This window comes from Talpa occidentalis, unplaced genomic scaffold (genome assembly GCF_014898055.3).
Source record: "Talpa occidentalis isolate TD23 unplaced genomic scaffold, MPIMG_talOcc4v2.1 talOcc4.11, whole genome shotgun sequence".
Lineage (NCBI taxonomy): Eukaryota > Metazoa > Chordata > Mammalia > Eulipotyphla > Talpidae > Talpa > Talpa occidentalis.
In genome coordinates this window covers 40,666,657-40,685,014 of record NW_023601104.1, presented here as the reverse complement: position 1 = coordinate 40,685,014, position 18,358 = coordinate 40,666,657, and the positions used below count along the sequence as shown (strand labels likewise).

Below are 18,358 nucleotides of genomic sequence, written 5' to 3'. Positions count from 1 at the left end.
TGAGACAGCAAGTGGGTTTCCATAAGGTGTCAGTGGAGCTTTCTGAGTTCTTGGGACAATGAGGTGAATCCTCTATTGAGGATTACTACAGAGATAAGAGCTGAAGGTGTTCTTTCCTATTTGCTTATATAAAGATGAGTTTGTGACACAGTGAACATTCCAGTGAAGTTTCCGTCACTGAAGAACTAAGGAAGAGGGCAGTGAACTGGAAAACTGGTGCCCCCCAGGTCCAAGAAAGGAGGGAAGAACTGAGGGCTGGAACTGAGAAGAATCCTCAATTATTTAAAATAAAATACAAAATTTGGAGTTTAAAGTAGTTTTGCAAATTTTATTTTGTAGAAACAAGTCCACAATTTTTGACTGAAAAAAAATTAAAATGCTGAGAAATAAAATAATTCAAATAAATCTCTTTTCATGATTGTGTCAGATCTAGTTTTAATCTGTATGTTTAAATCGTTTGATATTAGGGTAAGCAGAGCATGGTTTCAAATACGTACTCTATTGACTTAACTGTATGTCAAAAGCATTTCCATGTTCATAAGCCTCACTGATTAGCTCATTAAGTGTAAGGCAATCAATCAGATTCCGCTAAATCTTTGAACATTTTTTTTCATGGATGTATTTTTTTGCCTAGAATTTTTTTTTCTACTTAAAATTAGTCTTAAATGTAAATTCTGAGAAACGGATCAAAGGCATGAGATGTTTAATGAATCTTGAAATCCCTAAGTAGCTCACTATGTAAACGTTTACAAAAATAACAATTTCCTACAAATTGCAGCTAAGGGAGGTTGCCTATCACTCCCCTTAAATTGTTTTTTGCCTCCATGAATAAGAGTCCCCATGATTCAATAATTTCAAACTTTTAACTTTCTAACCATAGTATTTTTCAAACTTTCTGTTACCAGTTTTTTCCTGTATGGTAAGATATCTTATTTCCTGTCTTATTTACAAGTCCCTTTTGATGGCTGGTGCAGACTTCACCATGAATTCAGGAGCCAGAGGTTTCCAGGCTAGAATCTGTAAGGTGCTACCACGGCCTTTGTGCTGAATAAGGGGCTGAATTTTTCCTTCTTCTGTACATCCTATGCAGCACCTGTGCAAAGATGCGGCTTCGCAGAGCTGGGTTTGATGGGAACTATCAGAAGTGTGGTTTGAATAAGGCAGTAGATAGCAGGTGCCCTTTGGTTCAAGCCGTGGCCTAAGAATTTCACTCGACCTGGTCTCTCATCTCCGCCTGGGAAGGTGAGAGCTGACAAAGGAGCAGGCAGTAGTATCAAAGTAATTTCTTTCTGCCGTATCATCAAAAGCTGAACTTTCCCCCCTTTAGTCTTATGAGAAAATAGCCCCTATTCTTATTCAGATCATGAGAAATGTCCACCACCTTCCAGTGGCCACGAGCGCAGGAGGGCCCTACTCCTCCAGCTGCTGCTCAGCTTGCACTTCAAAACCTGCCTGGTGACCGGGGAATCCTCAGGCAAGGAAGACTTCTCTGGGTCCTGGATGTACATTTAGAGTTGAACTAGTTTGGTTTTGCTAGTGTGGTATAAGAGATCCTCAGATTTTGCTAGAAAGCTAGTTATATGAGAGAAGAAAGGTATGTCCTATTTGCTGAGCATCTAGGACATGCCAATTACTTACCCCAAGTGTTAAAGCTGTGCCTTATGATAGCTTATAGTGTTGCTATCTCTAATTTCAAGATACTGAGATTCCAAGAACTTGAACTATCAGTATTTGTCTATAATTATAGACTATTATACAGTTAGAGGAGAATTCTCCTGATCCAGTGTCTCCTAACTACCATGATGGGTCTTGCAAAAACAACAATTAAAAATTCACCGTGGTCACATGTGCCAGACCTCCCTTCCTCCCACAGTCGTGTTCTTGTACAGCTGCCCTAGGGGGTGTTCTCTCTGTGCCTCTCAGCGCACAGTAATACAGGGCCGTGTCTGCAAGCACCAGGCTGCTGATGAACAAATCTGTTGAATTCGCTGTAGTCTTTGAATAAAATCTTTCTTTGGCAAAACTGGCGTCTCCTTTCCCAGAGTATCCCCACCCTCTGTAGAGGATAAACTCCAGTGCCTGGTTTGGATACTGTCGAAACCAGTAGATATAAGCAGAGCCCCCAGATGAGGTACCATAATTACAACGAAAGCTCACAGTCCTTCCTGCTGTTCCATACACTTCTAATTCCTGGGGTCTGATCCAGTTTGCTCTCCCAGGCCCTGCAACATAAAACACACATCAGCAGGTGTCATTGTAGCTGCTTCACCCTGGAGGGCAGCTGGGGTGCAAGACAGGTGTCAGTTACCTGGAAGGGCCAGAGCTAGAAGCAAAGCGAAGATAAACTTCAAATCCATCATTTCTTCTGGATTCATTAGTGAATTTATATTATTCAGTAGGAGCTTAAAAGGACAGCATCTTATAGTCCCATCCCTGAGGGGGTTTCTGGTTTACACCAAGTCTCAAAGGTCAGAAAGGGGAGGAGCTTAGCTCAACTGCATAGTTTTTTTTTTAAAGGAACAGAAATATCTCCTTTTGTTATGCCTTTGAGATACACTTGTTCTTTGTTTGAAATACTGTGAATTCCTCACATCTCTCCAGACTTATTTTCATGCTAATGGACACAGGTGAAATGAAAAGAATAAATGCTAAACAGTTAACTGTGGTAACTTCTGTAGGTTGAGGTTACACATACTCCTTTTTTTATTTGCTTTTTCTTTTATGACAAATGAATATCAGTCTTGTAATTAGAATTTGAGTAATTATTTTGAGAAGTTAATCTTTTGAGATATAAATTGTTTCGTTCTTGTTATTGTAGGAAACCAGAAAGTGAAAAAAGAAACTGTCCCCACCCCAGGTGCTTTATCCTCCTCTTTTTCCCCCTCTTCCCATAGCTTGGTCACTGGTGGCAAATTGTAGGCTCTTCATGTGCCTGTGGGGAGGACTTAATGGTTCTTTTTGTTGCAGGAGTCTTATTGAAAAGACAAACAGGGGGCCTCCCTGGTGGCGCAAGGGGTTAAGCACTGCACTATGAAGCAATCCGCAGCCTCTGCAGCAGGAGTGTGAACCCCCGGCTGGCCAGGGAGCTACCCATATGGCGCAGCAGACTTCTCCTGACTCCCCCACTGCTCCCCTCAGCAGTATACTTCGGTCAGTCTGCCTGTTCTGTTCCCTGCTCTGCCTCTGGTGAATCCCCTTACCCCTGCATCTCTGGCCTGTACTCCAGCTCTTGTATGCATAAATAAATAAATCTTTAAAAAAAAAAAAAAAGACAAAAAGACCAACAAGTACACAAATAGCCTCCCACCAATATTTTCTTTTGAAAGTCTAGATAAACCTATCAGATAAAAAAAAAAAAAAAAGGAAAAGAAAAGAAAAAGAGGAGAGGAGAGGAGGTCACTTATTCTTGAAAGTATTCTTATTCTCCCTTGAGCTTAGACAGGGGAGAGGGATCCTCTGGCCTGACTGCCTGTGGGCAGGAGCTTCTGTGTGGGTCACGAGTCCCGTGTCTTATGTGGCATCAGTACTGGGAAAGGCAGCTATGGTGAGCGCGAGGGGTACATGCAATAAAACAACTACAGTCCTAAGTGTCATTTCTTGAATGCTCACAGTGTGTCGGGCTGGCTGGGAGTGGGTCTCAGGAGGCTTTCTTTTTTGTCTCTTGGGAATCTTGACCAAGATCCCTTTATGGCATTGAAAGAATTGGTGTCTTAGCTCCAGAACTACAGTATCGAGATTAGTGAAGTTTCCTGAGTGCAACTCATGCAAGGAATGGGGCTCACACTCTCTAACAGAGGTTTTGGGTGTGAGAGATGCCTTTTTATCTAGGTGCCAAACACGTGTGTCTTGGACATTAGTTTAGGGCCTTAGGAACCTATGAACATTTGGATGATTTTTACAGTGAATAACATAGTTGGAACTGTGATTTTGATTTTCCAATTTTGGCCCAATATAGGGTCAAGGTTGCAGAGGATGATAAGATAAAAATCCAGTTTAATACAACTTAAGAGGAACATACCCAGTGCATCAAAGAGGTCACCTGGCTCCCTTTTAAATATCTTTACTCTTGGTCTTCAAATGAAAAAATAAACACATTCTCCCTCTTCCTGCTGTTTTCACTTAACGATATTTGTGTTGGAAACTCTGGATTTCCCACTTCTAAATAAGTGAAAACCCAGTTCTCTTCTCATCCCACTTCCAAGTTTCTGACTTAGTATAGATAGTAAAGTGAGGAAGGAAGATAAACCTGCTAAAAAATGGTGGGTACATTCTATTAGTTTTTACCCAATTCCTTTTCTTTTTTGATTGATCACCTGCCTTCTCCTACACTATCTCCTCATTTCCTGGACACAAAATTTAAACTGCTCAACTACGGTGTATTTTCTAATAAAGTCATGAGCTCAAGCTGCCTTTACTGACTGCATTTCTCCTACAGAGATGGGGATTAATGTAAATCACATATAAATCAATGATTAGGAGAAACAGGACTTTTGTACCTTTAACACATTCCTCCCAGCAGACTACCTCTCTGCACTCCACTTCCTGCTGCCACCACCATCATCCCTCACTGCCTGTCCTGTCTGATACAGACAAGGGGCCCACTGATGTCCAAGATGTGGAGGTGTGGGGAAGCACCCCCAGTCATCCTCTCAGGAGCAGTGACAAGGTCCAGGCCCCTAGGCCGGCAGAGTGGGGCCTTAGGTGTATGACACCAATGATTTTTTGGTTTGTGTTCAGTGATATGTAGGGAGGAAGGATAGTGATAAGCATAAGAGCAGTTAATTGCCATTTAAAATAAGAGGAGGGAGGGTAATTTCTCAGGTTCTCTCTGTCCTGAGATTGAAGAGGAACATGGAAGATGAAGTACCAGGGAAGGGTCAGGGCTCTGAGAGGTGGGGGGACTGGTGAAAGCTCACATTTAGCAATGATTTTAACCATCTCTGGGTCATGCTGCTGTTTCTCAGACTCACCTCCCGAGGTGGTCTTAGATTGCTTCAGACTCCACCAGGACAGGAGGCACCATCATCTTCTGCTTCTGTTTGGTCCCCAGTTGGGGGCAGCACAGACATCAAGCTTCCAGCACATTCTGGAAGCTCCCATGAGCAGCCAGGGCCAGGACATGGACAGCAGGTTCTTCAGTGTCCTTCCTTGCTTCTCTGTCTCCCTGGCCACAGCTCCTTGCTCCTTCTCCAAAGGGCTTTCTGGTAAGGATCTGTATGCTGGGGCTATTTCACTTCATCTCCAACAAAGTTCAAGCCACTACTGACATCATTCTTTGTTAAAACAAACAAACAAACCAACCCAAAAGCTATAAAGTTTAAATATTTTGATGCTTTTATAGTGATTACCAAGTTAAAAAAGTTGACTATTCATAAGCCCTGATGCAGTTCTCAGAAAATAGAATGGAACTTTCAAACCACCCATGACATTCTTCTCTGGGAATAGCTGACTTGAAACAAAATGAGCAGTGGAAAAAAAAAAAAAAGAAAGAAAAGTAAAGAAATATCATTTGGCCTTAGTTCAAATTCAAACCCCTTCCACTCAGCCACCCACAGCAGCCATTCAGAATAGAGCACTGCCATCTTGTGAACTGGGACAGAATAGCTGGAGACTTGCATCAGCTTGTTTTACCAATGATGATTCTTCCAAAATTGTCTCGCTGTAGAACAACAGACTACCCAAAGCTACCCACAGTTGTGACTAAGGGCAGCAGAAAACAGTACAGGGGAAAAGCCGGAAGATGCTGCTGGTCAAGCAGGCCCCACGTAGAGCGCCAGGCCTGAAGCCTTTGGAAGATCCCCTGTCCTACTGAAAAAACCTGATTATTGTATTCCACTTAGGGGTGCATTGCTTATTCCATTCACCCATCCTGTAGACTTCTATTTTCTTTAATTTCCTACACTAAATTCATTTTCTTTCTAGACTGTAACTACTCAACACTTGGAAACACATTTTGTGCTGTGTGTTACTAAGTTGTACTTATTCACATGTTTTTTGGTAAACAGTCCTATATTCAATTTTGACATTAGGCTCCTTTGTAAGCTAAAAAAAGTAGATTTCTACTTAGTCTTTTCAACTAATTTTGTACTGATTATAAAAGAAAAATAGACATTGTGGAACATTTGGAAATTACAGGGAATCACTAAGAAGAAAATACAAGTCACCCAGATCCTAACCCCTACTCCCAACATGTCTCCATCCAGAACTCTTTTTTGTTAATAATATATATATATATATCTCATATATACATTTAGATATGATTCATTTGAGCATATATGATACAGATCATCTATAAAATAATAATATATCAATATATCTTGTATTTATTAAAAATAAATGTAGTTTCTCTTCTCATTTTCTAAAATATTTTTTGCAAAGTATTGCAAATTTTGATGAAGGAAAATAGCTAGGTGGACCAGCTCAACGTTTAGAAACAGAGCAGACTCCTCACAACTGTCTCAGCTTAAGATTCTGTAATCTATTCCATTCAAGGCCCTGCTCTTTGCCCTCACTGGAGCGTGGTTGCTAGAGAAACTCCTAACTCTCCTGCCTAGTGCCCAAGGCAACTTTTGGCCTTTTGGCTCCAATATTAAGACTACAGAAGTTGGGCCTCCCCTCCCAGCGAGGTTGAGCACTGGGCTGCGAGGCTGCAAGGCTGCGAGGCTGCGAGGCTGCCCTCAGCCTCTGCAGCGCCGGTTCGTTCCCAGGCTGCGGGCGAGGGTCCCACACAAAAAAAAAAAAAAAAAAAAAAAAAAAAAAAAGACTACAGAAGTTTATCCCCGACAGATCTTCAGTTCTGAAGTTTTATGTTGGGAAGAAGCCAAACAAGAAGGAATAGTAAGGAAAAAAATTGGTAATATAGGGGTAATCTAAATAAATATTGGCAGCATAAAGCAGTAATAATATGTCTTTTCTCTTTCAAAGTCAGTAAATACAATACCGACCATTGATAGCAATGGCCGGGGATTGACTGGTGCTACAGAGGCTGTGGATAGCTTCATAGTGCTGTGCTTAACCCCTTGAGCCATGAGGGAGGCCCTTTGTCAACATCTTGACACTGAGGAAATAATCCCCTCTCCTGACATTGCCACCATGCCTTTCTGAGGGCACTAAAGCTTGACACACAAAATAACACAACATAGTGTTATCTCAGTTTTAACCACAAGAAACTGATCTGCTTTATCTTAGTATAAATTAAATTTGTTTTCTCTATAGTTTCAAATAAATGTAAATGGTGTGAATTTTTTCATTTGTTTTCTCTGTCTCATAATGTTTTGCAGTGCATTCATGTTATTGTGTGTATAACTATTTCACTCTTATTTGTGGCCAAGTAGCATTCAATTCACTTGTTTGAGCTGTTTCCAGTTCTGAATGTTCAGAACTACACTGTAGGAATGTTCAGAACTGTACTGTACTGTACATTTGACTGTACAGTTCTTTCACAGATTAGTTGCCATATTTATTTGATTATAGTAAGTCTTGTTTGTATGTGTTAAAATAACAAAAATAAATTTCATAATTTTCTCTTTCATCAAAATCAAATTTGTGTGGGTATAAAGTATATAAATTAATAAAAATGTTAGGAGGAAAAGGATGTCCTAAAGCTAATTCCATACAGGCTTTGTGGACTCCACCCCCACCCCAGGCCAAAGCCAAAGACACTGGGAACTCCAAATCCCATCACCACCAAAGGGAAGGTGGCTGGGACCTGAGGGTGGGGTTAAGCAGCCAGGTTGGTATAAAGACAGACACGTGGGCTTTGGGGGAGGGGTCCCCCATTTTGGCTCTCTGCCAGCTAGCAGCGTCCGGCCAGCTCTGGGAGTGCTTTTTGGGTTTCCAGGTCATTGAATCGTGTAGGACGCATTAAAGACATTATTTCCCTATTTTCTCCCTGAGTTGTACATTTTCCTTATTTCCTTTTCCCTTGTAAGCAAACCTTTTATTAACCTTTTGTGTGTGCCTGTAGTGGAGTATTAATAAGTCCCTTTTAAGCTCACGGGTGAGGACCCACAGCCAGGCAACCCGTTCAATATCGGGGCTGCCCTATAACAAAGACACATTATTATATTTCTAAGAACTGTTACAACAGGCATGACAATGGTAGCAAAATGAATGGTTTTAGTGCTATTTCAGATCTGAAAATGCAAGTCAAGACGGGAATTAGAAAACTACTCTTGAGTTTCCTAAAATAAATGCTTTCCTACAATATCAGTGTTTAGGAACAACTTGAAAATTAGTTTGTGATTCATTTAACCCAAAATAAGTGTAATGCCTGGGAATTACAGGGTAAAGTGCCATCTTATAGACTGAGTTCAATTAAGGGAACATTTTTATAGAGGAAAATTGACATCAGGGAGATCTCAGCTGTGCCCCCACAGTGCTGGCTTCTTCCTAGGTGTGGTTCATGGTTTTCCTAAGCCTCTAATAAGGTGCTACCAGTAGGGAGCGCAAAGGTTTTTGTTAATCTCCCACTATGATTTCCATTAATGTGGGAGCCCCAAAAACACAGAAGTACTTTGCAGAGTCTTCCAGTTGTAAGGAAGAGATGGTAAGGCTGATGGATTTTTCAGCCCTTTGAAGGTTCACAGAGTAGCGACCTTGAGTTTTATTTGCTTTAGAATAGTCCTGATGAATAAAATAAGTCATCCTTCCACTGGGAGACTGTAGGTACCAGAACAGAGTGTAGTAATTACTCAGACCAGTTGCATACATCCAGTCCATGGTCACAGATTCCCCCTCGTGCGCTGTGACTGTGCTCTGAAGCTCGGTCACGCTCTCAGCCATGCTGGATCCTGGGGAAAAAGAAAACATTATTGGTGTTCTACAATTCTCAGCTGGCTCATGGTGAGTACATTAAAGACAAAGACAAAGATAAGGAGCACAGAGTGTTTCAATTCCCACCTTCCTTCTCTAACACCCCGAAGGTCCAAATTGCACAGCCACCTCCTGAGACCCCAGGTTCAGACCCCACTTACTGAAGCCCAAGAAGGCCAGGAGAGCCCACAGCAGGCCAGGACAGTGCATGGTGGGATCCTCCTCCTGCTTGAAATGCGTCTTGTTCTCCCTCAAGACCAGAAACTGCCCTTCTCTGAGGGCCCGATCAGATTTCCTAGGCTGTTATGTCTCTTCCCCAAAGAGGAAGTAAGGTCATAAATAGGAAGTTACACTGCTCCATACAGAGTCTGAACAAAATCATCTTCACCCCCAGACCTCTGTTTTGCTTGGTTGTTTTTCCTATGGCGGTATATACAAATGATAGTGTATCCAGCAAGTACAGGAATGAAGTTTAATTATCCTTTTGTTATTGAATTTTCATTTAATGCCATTGTATCAGAGGCCATATTGTGAATGATTTCAATTGTTAGAAGTTGATTAAAACTTGCTTTATATAGTCAACTTTGATATATGTATTTTATATCCTTTTGAAAAGGACATGTATGCTATTGTTTGGGGGTAAAGAGTTCTATATGGAAGTTAGGGGGAGGGTATTAATTTTGTTGGTTTATTTTCTCTACAGTTCTACTAAGAGGGATGTTTTAGTGACTGCAACTACAATTACATATTTGTTTATTGATTTTAAAAATCAGGATATCCTTCTAATTTAATTCCATCTATTAACTCTCTTGATTTCTGTCAGATATATTTTGAAGCTATGCTAGTAAGTATGTATAAAAACAGAATTTTTCTATCCACTGGTAAACTAGGCACTTAGTCATCTGAAGTGTTGTCCTGTGTTTCTAGAAATAATTCCTGGTTTAATATCTACTTTTTCTGATATTAGGATAACTTTTTCAGCTTTCTTCTCAATAGGGAATCTTGAATCTGTTTAGATAAAAAATGATTTGTGCTATCTCCTGTAATAATAAAAATATTTAAGACAAATTAAAAATGAAATACAATAGTATCCACAATCTGTCTATTTCTACTTCTTCCCACAAATTATCTACATGTCAAGTGTGTACTACAAATAAGCAACAAAAAAATTTCAAATTATTCTGAAGGACAAATGAATTAAGTTTCTGAATTTTTATTTCAATTTTGAGAGGTTGGAAGCACTAATATGATGGAATATATAGAAACTGGCACTGCCTTTGAGACAACCAATGGCTGCTCTCAACTCTTTTAGTGAGACCAACAGAAAATAGTTGATTAAAACAAAGAGTTATGGAAAATCCTCATTTCCATTCATATTATTGCAAGATTACAATTATGAGTTTAGCTTTCTGCCAGTTTCTCAGTCCCTTCAACAGTACAAGGAATTCCTGCTCAACCTCTTTGTGCCTTTCATTCTTTCCTCCTTGATTACTCACTCTTCTCATTGCTTCTTTTCTCCCTTTCCTTTGCTTCTCCTGCTGAGCGGGTGTGGATGCTCGTGTTGTGGCTCCGGAGCTGGCTGGGCTCCCCCGACCCCCCAGCAGGGACACACTGCCCGGGAGCAGCCCCTCTGTCCTCTGTGCATCTCTCAGGACACGGTGGACACAGCAGGGTCAGCAGGGGTCCTGGGGGCAGGTTCAAGGTCTGGACTCTGTGCAATGGTCAGAGGGGCCATTCCAGGGGTCACATGGCTTTGTGGCCCCTGACTCAGGTATCTGGACACTGGTGGGGACTCTGGAGGGTCCAGTGTGTGCTCAGTTGCATGACTGTGATATCACAGAGCACGTACACAGGGTCCCCTTCAGGCCTCCCATGAACTTGGTTGTGTGGTCTCAGCAGCCCCCACAGTTCCTGAGGGCTTGAGAAGCAAACATTAGCTCTGGGATGTCAAAGTGGGTACACCTAAAGATCAGGATCAAAGCACTCACAGAACTTCCCTCTACCCCCATACACGAGCATTTTCATTTTTGTTGGACAGGACAAGAAAACATTATTGAGCTATCAGAGTCACACGGTCAGAGAAAAATTTGTCATCTTCCTTCTTGGGCACAATTACCTCAAAACTCCTGATACCCTGAGCTGTATGAGAAGGTATCTTATGAGTGATGGATCTTGCCGGCCCTTCACAGGCTGCTAGACTCTCTGGAGAAATGAATAGATACAGAGAAACAAACAAATACTGTAGTTCGCCAGCAGTTTTGTGAACTCTATTGGAGCAGTGATGGCATCAGACTCCTGTGCTTTGTTGTTAGCCACAAAAGTTAGTCTTACTTGCAATCAGATCATTTACCCATGGTTAGGAGAATAGTCACTACCTTCATAGTTCTAGAACAAATTGGAGTCCCAGGTCTCAGAGTTTAGGTGTTTCTGGTCCTGGGTGAGGGCGCTGCTAAGCAGCACAGCAGGCACCAGCACAGCCCACAGCAGGGGGCTCACAGGAGGTGTCCCCAGGAGGGACCAGCTGAAAGCAGAGTAGTCTCCGGCTACTCCCACCCACAGAACTGAACATAAATTTAAAATGAGAGAAAGAATATGTCCATATGCATAGCCCAAATTTATGGGGTTTTTACTGAGATTCAAACTCAATAGGGATAATCATCCACTAGGAGATTATCTATCCCTTGTGTGTGGTACAAAGGAAAACTCACCACTCCCTGGGGGTTGATTCCCCATTACATGGCATGAAATGTTCTTTAATTCTAGAAACATGTGTTGATCCCGGTGATCTGAGGAAGAAGAGAATTCCTATCCATCTTCCCAGCTAGAGCAGAAAAATCAGGAGTGGTTACATATAATTTAATTTCAAAAGTTAGAAACATCTTTTTTTTTGTTGTGCTTTCTTTTTTTTTTTTTAATAGAGGCATGTTTTATTTATTTATTTGTTTGTTTTTGTTTTGTTTTTGTTTATACATGCACTGGGTACAGTCAGAAGCGCGGGAGGGTGAGAGAATTCACCAGAGCCAGAGTGGGGAGCAGAGCAGGCAGAAGGACCGAAGTACACTGCTGAGGGGAGCAGCGGGCGGCAGGAGAGGTCTGCGCGCCATGTGGGACCCTTCTCTGGTGGCCGGGGAGCAGCCGGGGATTGAACCGGTGCTGCAGAGGCTGCGGGCAGCTTCGCAACCCAGCGCTCAACCGCTGTGCCACCGGGGAGGCCCAGTTAGAAACATCTTAATCCTTTTTTTTTTTTAAAGTGACCATAAGTGAAGCTGCAATGGCACTGTGGATGAGCTATCAGCAGCATGCATTCATAACCTCTAGTTGTGTGGCATTGCTGTGCTCAGCCTGACAGGCGAAGACAAAATTCGACTCTAATGTAAAATGACATCACTGCTCCTCAGTCTCTCGGTGGATCCTGGGAGGATGTCTCTGTCTCTTAGATGGTTGGTGGTGGAAGCCCTGGGCTTGAATCAGAGCCGTTGACTGAATGCTGGTATTTCTATTCCAGAGGCCTCTCTGCACACATATTATCTCATCTCCATGCTCCTCACTAGGGATGACTGCTCTGAGGATATTAAGGAGAGATCATGCCTTTTCTAGAAGAAAAAGAAGTTATGGGAATAGAAGATTTGACAATAAAATGAAAAGTAATTTTGCAAGAATGGTGGAAATAGACAAATGAATTTCTGTGGTTGTACTAAAGTGGTTATTAAAGAAATGGCATGGGGGCCTCCCCGGTGGCGCAGCGGTTGAGCGCTGGGTTGCGAAGCTGCCCACAGCCTCTGCAGCACCGGTTCGATCCCCGGCTGCTCCCCGGCCACCGGAGGAGGGTCCCACATGGCGCACAGACCTCTCCTGCCGCCCGCTGCTCCCCTCAGCAGTGTACCTCGGTCCTTCTGCCTGCTCTGCTCCCCGCTCTGGCTCTGGTGAATTCTCTCACCCTTCCGCGCTTCTGACTGTACCCGGTGCTTGTATAAATAAATAAATAAATCTTAAAAAAAAAAAAAAAGAAATGGCATGGAATAAAATTAAAATTACTCATCCTCTCTGCTACAATAGCTCAGCATACTATTCTATATAATACAAACAATTGGGTATTTAAAATTAAACTCTTAACTACCTCTCTCTCTTCTTCCTATGTAGTATGAGCTCTTCGCTCTGCATTTTGGAAGATTACCCATGACCTTATAAAGAACAATGAGATGAAGAGAATGGAAGTAAATACTTTGCATAACTCAGAGATAATCTGTCCATCATTATGAAGGGAGTTTGGATTTGTAGTTGTAACAGCTTCTTCCTGTGACTGTTTACATGAACTTCTTTACTTAAAACTAGGAATCAAGTCGATCATCTTTCAGGATTTGTATTTCAGGTGTAAAAATCGCTATCTTATATATGCTCCCTCCCTATAGTGGTGAGGCTGTGGAAGAACAGCTATAAGATTAAGATTAAAGATGGAGTTAATAGCATTTTGGGGTGGTATTTTCCCAGTAATTGAATTTCTTTACTTTTTTTTTATTATCTTGTTCTTTTCTCCTTGAAGGCAGCTCCCCAAATCCACAGTATTCATTTTTTAGAATAAGATTAGGCCCCGTCAGTAATAAAGTGGAATATTAATTTTTTGAGTCGACAGGTTACACTCACTCTCAGTTTACTCTAGATAAGATTTCTAGTTTTCTAGAAAACAAATTGACAATAATAGTCAATATGAAGATAAATTCAGGTTGTATCTGTGGCAAAAGTCAAGGAAATAGCCCACAGATTCTTATTAACAAGAAAAAAACCCACAAATGTAAGTTTGTGAAAGCCTCGTTATGAGAATAAGGTAGCGAATATGTGGTGGTTGCACAGTCAATACTTAACGCTAGTAATAGTCACTGTGCATCTACTATTTGCCAGACTATAAAGCAGCAATAGAAATTCAGGTCATTGTAAATCCATAAATGAACAAAATTTGGGGTTGCTGAAAGAGAAATGAAAGGTCGGAATCATTAAGTCACTTAGTTACATAATGATGCAGACAGATAAGGCTGCAATTTTTATCTGGTCTCATGACTATGTGTCTGATGCTGTGGGGAAAGAGGCTGAGTCCCAGAACAATAGGTAGGTGGTGGTTTTTGTGTTGCTTGTTTCATAGAACAGCTTCTGGAGATATTCACATAACAAACTTTCATCACTGAAGAGCGCAAGTCCATGGTCTTTCACAGACTGGTGCAGCACCAACAACCAATTATAGAACATTTCAAGATCCATCTAAAAGATTTTTTGCCCACTAGCAGTCAGTCGATCAACCATTCTCCCCAAGAAATGCCTGGGAAGCAACTATTCATCTTCTCTGTCTCTGCTAGTCCACTCTGGCTGGTGAAACAAATTCCCACAGCCTGGAAAGCTTGTAGATGATGGTTACTCCCCTGTCACTGTCCTGCGGGCGGGACACTGAGACCAGGTGCTGAGGACTGGGTGTCTCGTGAGGACTTGCTTCTGCTTCCCTGATGGCACCTTCTCACCTGTTCTCATAGGGTGAAGGGGAGGGGTCTCCCTGGAGATTCTTTTAAAAACCACTGAAGTGTTGTTTAAGTCCCCATCTGTACTACCATCACCTGTTGGAGAGGGTTCACCGTATGAACATTTGGGAACAGACACATTGAGCTGGTTGCTGTCTCTATGGACGTTCTCACACTGACATCAAATATGGGAACACTTTTATAGAGGAAAGTTGACATCAGGAAGGTCTCAGCTGTGCCTCCACAGGGCTGGCTTCTTCCTATCTGTGGTTCATGGTTTTCCTAAGCCTCTGACCAGGTGCTGCCTATAGGGAGCTCAAGGTTTTTGTTAAACTTCCACTGTCATTTCAATTACTGTGGTCCATTCTTGGATACTACAGAAGTACTTTGCAGAGTCTTCCAGTTCTAATGAATCGATGATAAGGCTGATATACTTTCTTCCCTTTTGAAAGTTCACCATGTAGCGACCTTTCCTTTCATTTGGCCGATTAGAACCCTGATTAATAAGGAAAACCATCTTTCCACTGGGAGTTTGTTTGTACCAGCCCAGAACATAATTAGGCCAACTGGGTTCATATGTGCAGTCCAAGATCCCAGGGTTTCCACTCTGCTCTGTGACTAGGCTCTGATCTTGGGTTATATTGGCAGCCATGCTGGATCCTGGGGAAAAAGCAGAAGACAGGGTTGGTCCATTGATGGAAGTTAAGGACAAAATTAATTTAGGACTCAAGGACCAAGAAAAGGATCACAGTGGTTCATTTCCCACCTCCCTTCCTCTAACACCCCAGAGGTGTAGTGTCCTCTAAGAGGATGCTGAGACCCCAGGTTCAGGCCCCACATACTGAAGCCCAAGGAGGCCAGGAGAGCCCACAGCAGGCCAGGGCAGCGCATGGTGGGATCCTCCTCCTGCTTGAAACGCCTCCTGTTCTCCGTCAAGACCAGAGACCAGCCCTTCTGACTTTCTGACTGCAGAGTTTCTAGGTTGTTTTATGTGTCTGCACCAAAGAGGAAGTAAAGTCATCAGTAGGATGTTGCACTGTTGTGTCACAGGCCAAACACTCACACCCTCCTTCTGCACCAGTGATCTGTTGTGCCTTCATGTTTTTTCTGTGGCAGCATCCGTGAGTAATAATTGCTGTCTCTAACAAGCACAAGAATGAAGTTTAATTACCATCTTATTACTGAATTTTCCCTTAAAACTATTGTGATCAGACACTACATTATAAGTAATTTAAGTCATCTGAAACTTGTTAAAGGTAGTTTAAGACACAATCAACTTTAATAAACATCCCATGTGCATTTGAATAGAATATGTATTTTGGTTGGTAGAAAGTGTTCTATATATGTAATTATTAATTCTTACTAATTCTATTAATTGATCATATTATCTTTATGTTTCTATCAGAGATAGATATTAATGCCTGCCAGTGTGTTTGTGTATTTTTGATTTTTTTAAGTCATTAAATTCTTCTACTTTAAATCTACATATTAACTCTATTAATTTATCTTAGATCTATTTTGAAGCTAAGGTAGTAGGTATTTATAAAAATAGAATTGTTCTAGCTTCCTGGTAGATCATGCACCTAATCATGTTGAAGTGTCCCTTGTATCTCTAGCAATAATTCCTGCTTTAATGTCAGCACTATCTGATGTTAGTAATGATAATCAGGTTTCTTCAGAGGCTCCAAATCTCTTGCTTGATTGTATTAGACCCCCATCTCCCACCATATTTAAATATTAACCTAAAATGGATATATGACTTTATTCAAATGGATATATGACAATATTCAAAATAACCCTATACGATCTTAGACAGGAAAGGTGCAAATCTTTGTGCACCTTGATTTGGCAATCTTTATTAAACCTGACATCACATCCCAAGTGTAGGGTAAGGAAAAATGTCAGGCTTTTCTGCCCTCCCGTCATCAGGATAGATGATGGATCCTTGCGGTCCTGAATGCATGCCTGATGGCGGGCACCTGGAGTAGGGTGTGGGCATAGGTAGATGGGATTCACCTGGGCTGAGACTGGGCTTTTAAGGGAGGCATCACAGGGATGCCAGCAGAAGCTGAAAGAAAAGCCCTGAGAGAAGCAAAGAAGCAGAAGCAGAGATCACTGGAGAGCCCAGATAGAATGAAGACTTGCTGGGGGCTGGGAGGGCTGGGAGGCCTGCCAGCCTCCCAGCCCCCCAGCACCCTTGCCTGCTGTGTACCGGGTCAATCCCAATAAAAGACCTGCAAAAACCACTGAGGACTCTGACTCCTCCTTTACCCGGTCTGCATGAGATCAGAAAACCTGCACTGTGTCCTGTCCTGCCCTCTACACCAAGTAAATAAAAACATGGATAAAGTAGACTTTATCAAAGTTAAAACCTCTTCTGCTTCAAAAGACAATATTAAGAAAGTGAAAGATACAACCCACAGAATGGGAAAAATTATTTAGAAAAGAACATGTCTACGAAGGTTCTGGTATCTAGACTTATAAAGGATCTTACAACTTAACTATAAAAAAAAAAACAAAAACAAAAACCAACCCTAGGGCCTCCCCGGTGGCGCAGCGGTTGAGCGCTGGGTTGCGAAGCTGCCCGCAGCCTCTGCAGTGCCGGTTCGATCCCCGGCTGCTCCCCGGCCACCGGAGGAGGGTCTCACATGGCGCGCAGACCTCTCCTGCCGCCCGCTGCTCCCCTCAGCAGTGTCCTTCGGTCCTTCTGCCTGCTCTGCTCCCCGCTCTGGCTCTGGTGAATTCTCTCACCCTCCCGCGCTTCTGACTGTACCCGGTGCTTGTATAAATAAATAAATCTTTTTTAAAAAAAAAGTCACTTTGGAAAACAGTTCAACAATTCCTCAAAATGCTAAACATAAAGTTTCCATAGGAAGAGCAACTTCACATTTATGTATGTAGCCACGATACTAAAAACTTATGTCTTTACAATAACTTGACCACAAATGTGCAGCCTGAGACCACTGACTAAAGTCGCACATTGTAGGATTCATCTGTATAAATGATGTAGAACAGGGAAATCCACAGAACAGAGAGCAGAAGAGCTGTTGTTAGGGGCTGGGGCGGGGGTGGGTGGGTAGGAGTGACTCTTTAATGGTATGGGTTTTATTTCTGGAAGCCCTGGAATCCTGGAATGGTCATGATGGTTGCACAGCTTAGTGAAGATATTAAAACTGACTGAATTTTAGACTTTAAATGTGTGAATTTTATGTTTTGTGAAATATTCCTCCATTTATCAAAATGCAACAGACAAAATCTTTCGTGGTTTTGTGTAAGTGAGAGCAACGTTCACATCCGTGAGGATACTGACTGGGAGGAGGAAGGGCGGATGTTTTCAGGGTCGGGGGAATGTTCTGCGTCTTAGTTGTGATGATGGTATTGTGTGGGGCATGGCACTACACTCTTGCCAGCCTTACTCTAGATGCGCTGTTTGTATCACAAACAAGCCAATTATTAATTTGTACACAATCTGTGTCCATTAAGTGGGAGTTGACTAAATAAAATTTGCATTTTCACTTAGAGAATTTTGCAGCTTTGGAAAAGAATGAGATAACTAATTTGTGGTTGTTGAAGAGGAATGATAGGTTCTAAGTAGTTTATGATGCCATTCTCCCTAGTTTGTAATGATATTTTTCTTGACACAACTTAAATGAGAAAAAATAACAAAGTGTGAGTGTTGCACGAGCTTGTGTGTGTGTGTGTGTGTGTGTGTGTGTGTGTGTGTTTGTTTAAGAACACATCAAAAAGCATTTTTTTTTCCGGGTCACGGTCCAAGTCAGAACCGGCTCCATTACCTGGTTCTCAGAACTCAGATTGCACAGTGGCCAGGTCATCACCCACCAGGGTTTACAGTGGCAGCAGCTGAGGCCTCTAAGCTTCCCTCATCTCTAGCCTGACCTTTTCCCCCCATATTCTCTGCCCCAAGCCCCCTGACCCAGCTTCACCAAATTTTCATAATCCTCTCAGGCTCCTAGCAAGCAGCACCGCCAGCCAGTGTTGGGGCCGAACATACAAAGAAAACATCGCTGGCTCATTGAGGGCAG

The 18,358-nt window shown here is 42.1% G+C and overlaps 1 non-coding gene across 1 annotated transcript; it reads right to left on the bottom strand.

Moving 5' to 3' along the window:
• Window positions 1–18,075: 18,075 nt before the first annotated feature.
• LOC119239645 (small Cajal body-specific RNA 18) lies at window positions 18,076–18,157 on the bottom strand. The gene has a single exon (XR_005123923.1). It is a non-coding gene; the product is annotated as a small Cajal body-specific RNA 18 (non-coding RNA).
• Window positions 18,158–18,358: the final 201 nt, after the last annotated feature.